The following is a 4,885-nucleotide window of genomic DNA, read 5'->3' as shown; positions in this document are numbered from 1 at the left end:
GTTCAGCTTGGTATTTAGACCGCCACGGTGTTTTCCCATAACTCAATACAACTCTACTCACTCAGATATTTCCTTAGTTTTGGCAATTGTAAGTTCCATGTAATGATTCCTCGGTCTTCTTCCTCAGCCTTCCAGTCCAGTTTTCCTCCAATATGTGTTTTTTATTTCGTTAATTTGTCCAACGTTGGACGACTGTCACGGTCGCCATGTAATGGGTCGTTCATTGATAACACAAGTCTTTTGGTTTTGATTGCAGCCGTCAGGCTGAATTAGGTTTTTATTTGATTTTTATTAAATTTTTGTTTGGCGGAAATGGTTCTGCCAGTTCAACGTCTTTACAGTGTCTGCGTTGTGAGTTTTGAATATATTTCGTCTTAGGCTAAGCCGCGTAGCTGCGCTGCCGGATACGCCAGCGGCGGAGCGGCTTTCTTATGTATATCTTATATATCTAGGCTTATCGAGAGAGCGATCTATGTACTTATGTATTATGCATTTGGTCGGCGTGGGAATGCTGACCATGCACTTATACTTTGTAGCCTTCAAGTGTACGATCATGTTACATCCGCCTTGGGCCTTATTGGTTGCATAAACATAAACATAAACATAGAAACAAAGTGCTGCTATATGTTAGTATGCTATTATACTTAAATGTTCTTAATATTACATAGGCGCATACTACACCAATGGCACCGGAGTTGTTCACTTAATACTTGAAACGTATCAGCGCTAACTAATTATAAGGTATTTGCGGTATTTATTTTTAATCTTCGAAGAGCGTAAACTGGATGTAAATGTGGTTTCACTCAACCTTGACAATTGATGTATGCGTGTTGAGGTGTGTACTCATCTTAAAATCTGAGAAAAGATAAAGATTTTTTAGAAAATTCGAATAATAATTGTGGACAATATTTTTTTTATATTAGTTTATGTTTAATGCTCGTTTATGTTTCATTTGTGACGAGTGAATTTAGTGAACAGTTGAACTGGGCGCGGTAGTCCGTATTCTTCCTTTTTGGCCTTGGCCTACTAATGGTATGGTTGCCACACAATCCTCTGGGCTGCTTTCTCGGGTGCCTCCACACCACTCAGCCTATCCAGCAGATTACCACACACTTTAATCAGAGGTTACTTGGTTAATATTTCATTTACTTTCATTTCATTTATTATACTCTGTACTGCTATATCGGTAACTCCTCCCCCCTGGAATGAAGTGACGGCCACATCGAAGGAATGGCCGAAACGTAATTTAACGGAATTTCCACAGGGGTGATAATGGTGCTTCTTCTTTCAACATCAGGGTCAATATTGTGCATATGGTATTCTCGTTTGACCGCGCGTTCACACTTCCGAGATCCTTCTGTTAACACTCCGACACTCGGCCTCCTTCCGCACGCGATCTCTCAGATGATTTTTGGATACTTGGTACGCCGTTTAAACAAATCATAAAATCGGGAGAAACCAAATTTTTGTGGTATCAAATATCGCATAAATCACACTGGTTGCAAAATGAAAGGAATATAGTGATCGAAGTCACCGTGTAAGGTGACTTCACTCATACAGTGAACTTGCACATCAAGCAGCCCGAGACTTTGCAATCGTATTCTGAAACTTCAGTTTCAGATGAGCCCATAACGTTCATAACATTCATAACGTTAGCGTACATATGTTGTGTTGAATCGGCTCCGAAAATGGTAAGTCGAATCGCCCATAACGACTTCATTATAGTCTCCCGTCAATTGCTGATCAATCGAGCCGACACGGATAAGGACAAACAGAGTGCCAAGGTGCTCATTATCTACAGCACTGGAAAGCAGCACATCGTCACCTTCAAGCTGCCCATCGATGCCTTTACAGTGCAAAAGCTGTTTCTCAAGATGAACCTTCATATGGAGGATAACATCACGATTGATTGCATGGAGAATGCCGGTGGTATTATCCATTTGGTGGTCTCTGTGGGATTCGCCATCGGTGATACCATTGCCGATAAGATTGCCAAGGCGGAGGAGTTCTACAAGAAGGTGCATCAGTCCAGGGCGTCCGCTGATGCCGCTCCTCGCAACGCGGTGCCCGTTGAAGAGCCACCATCTCTTCCGTTTGTCAAGCCATCGGTGGTCTCGGTGGGCTTCGCCATCGGTGATACCATTGCCGATACGATTGCCCATGCGGAGGAGTTCAACAAGAAGGTGCATCAGTCAAAGGCGTCCGCTGGTGCCGCTCTTCCCAACGCGGTGCCCGTTGAAGTGCCACCATCTCGTGCGGTTGTCAAGCCATCGGAGACTTCGGTGGCCAACAATGGTTGCCAGCCATCTGCAACCAAAGGCAAGAAGCACAAGAAAAGACATCGCGCTCCGGGAGACACCAATGCTGACAAAGCGATATCGTCGGCGAATCAAGACGCCAATACTCCCAAGACCAAGAAACAGAAGAAGTGTCATTCTGCAGAGGACAGCAATGGTTATCAAGTTGCTGGTGCTCAAGACAACCCAGGTTCATCTGGCAATAAACAGGGAAGTCAAACCCCTACGGGTAACACCTCAAATTCTCCAAAGAAGAGTAGTACTGCCCAAGTGATATCGTCGGTGGATCAAGACGACAATACTCCCAAGACCAAGAAACAGAAGAAGTGTCATTCTGCAGAGGACAGCAATGGTTATCAAGTTGCTGGTGCTCAAGACAACCCAGGTTCATCTGGCAATAAACAGGGAAATCAAACCCCCACGGGTAACACCTCAAATTCTCCAAAGAAGAGCAATGGTCTCCAGGGCGTGCAACCAGCTGGAGACGCTCTCGCAAGCTCCCAGTCAATCCAGTCGAAGGACCAAGTCGCACATGCCACTGTTAGCAAGAAATCGGAAGAGACAGCTGGTGGATCTCAATCGCGGGTGCAACCGAATGTTGCATCCATACCGGCGCCAGCCGAGAAAGCAACTAGTGACACTATACCCACACCTGCAGAACGCGCAGAGAAGAGTCGCCTGCGCCGGAACATCAACTGGATAATAAGCAGGGACTTTGACGATGAAGTCATTGTGCTGTTGAGCAGCGAGGATGAGGAGACCACCGCCGCCGCCAATGGCCAAACAGAGGGAAGACTCTCCGTCGACGAGAATCCAACGCTTTTCACATATCCGCCCACCGGAACCGGTGGCCTGAGCATCACCATTAAGGACTATATGTGTCTCAAGGAAGGCACATTTCTGAACGACATAATCATTGATTTTTATCTGCGCTGGTTAAAGAATAACATCATACCAGAGGGTCAGCGCGATAGGACGCACATCTTTAGCACATTTTTCCACATGAGATTGACCACAGAGACGAGTCCCAACAACACGAAGGAGCCGGTGGCCAAGAGGCGTCACGAAAGGGTAAAGAAGTGGACACGAACCGTGAATATATTCGAGAAGGATTTCATCATAATACCATTCAACGAGAAGTCCCATTGGATACTGGCCATCATATGTTTTCCAAACCTGAAGACCTCCGTGGTTAACCATGATGTACAGACACCCGGCGAAGACATTCCAATCAAACAGCCATTGATTCTCATCTTCGATTCGTTGGAGGGCAACTCACGCGATCGAGATATGTCATATGGCATGATTACCTCAACTTCGAGTACAAGGCAAAGTATCCGAAAGAGCGGGCGCGCATCTTCAACGGGATAATATGCCAGGTCTCATTGTGGAGGGCCGCAGCAGGAGAATCTCACCGATTGCGGTCTCTATCTGCTGCAGTATGCGGAGCAATTCTTCACAAAACCCATCGTTAACTATAAGCTGCCCATTAGGGAGCTGATCGATTGGTTTGACCTGCTCACAGTAACCAAGAAGCGCGAGGATATCGCCAATCTCATCCAGAAGCTGATGAATGAAGGCAATCAGCAGGGCATAACTTTGCCCGTCATAAAGTTTCCCACACTGAATGGCATAATGGTGATGGATGTGGATGACGATAAGGAATGGACACGGAGGAAGAGAATCAAACTATAAACCAATATAGTTTTTGAAACCAGAACACCGCCGAAAAGAAGGCATACACTCCAGTAAACCACTTGTGAAGTGGCTGCTTCGGAAAATTATATTTTCACACAGAAGAACTGAAGACGACGACAACGCAATGCACACACGTTTGGAATACTAGGAGGAGCAAGTTACACGGAGGTGGGTTCACCAGAATTATAGTTTTTCCCCCAAAAGCAAGAAAACTTTCATACACACACACACACACACAAGTCACCAAAAAGAGCAGTGCGGCCAAAAAGACGATAAAGAGGCTACCTACCAGAGAGAGAGAAAGAGAGACACAGATCAGGATCACAGGATGAGCAGGATAAGCAGCATGAGCAGGATAAGCAGCATGAGCAGATAAGCAGGAGCTGGATGCCAGGAGTGGAGAATGGCCAAACATCAAGAAAAATTCTAAATTAGAGTCACCAAATAATAGAAAATATTTTTTTTTGTAAATAGCAAAATAAACGGTCCATAGGACCAATAAAAATAAGTCACGCAATAATCATAGCTTTATAGATTGCCAAAAATGAATTCTACTATACTATATGTACTTAAGCGCGGTTATCAGCTATTTGGAAAATCAGCATTATACTCGACTCTAAGCCCACACACATACACAGACACACGCACACGCACACACATGGATCTCTTTGCATTGGTGTTGGGGTTCGGCGATAAGAAAATCGAGCCATTAAGTCGCGCCGGCGATTCTATAGACGCTCAGTTGCTTTGGAGCGATTCTTTGATGCAGACGAACGTCGGAGTTTGCGGATTGTAATAAAAGAGCAAGCACAGAGAGAGAGAGAGAGACAGTTAATGAGACAGAGAGAGATATATATGCAGGTAGGAGCTTTGTATTACGCATACACTAG

At 45.1% G+C, this 4,885-nt stretch overlaps 1 pseudogene; it reads left to right on the top strand.

Moving 5' to 3' along the window:
* Positions 1–1,635: 1,635 nt before the first annotated feature.
* Positions 1,636–4,049, top strand: LOC117149518 (annotated as a pseudogene).
* Positions 4,050–4,885: the final 836 nt, after the last annotated feature.

This window comes from Drosophila mauritiana, unplaced genomic scaffold (assembly GCF_004382145.1).
Source record: "Drosophila mauritiana strain mau12 unplaced genomic scaffold, ASM438214v1 U_238, whole genome shotgun sequence".
NCBI lineage: Eukaryota > Metazoa > Arthropoda > Insecta > Diptera > Drosophilidae > Drosophila > Drosophila mauritiana.
The sequence above is the reverse complement of the archived record's forward strand: the minus strand, read 5'-3'. Positions and strand labels throughout refer to the sequence as shown.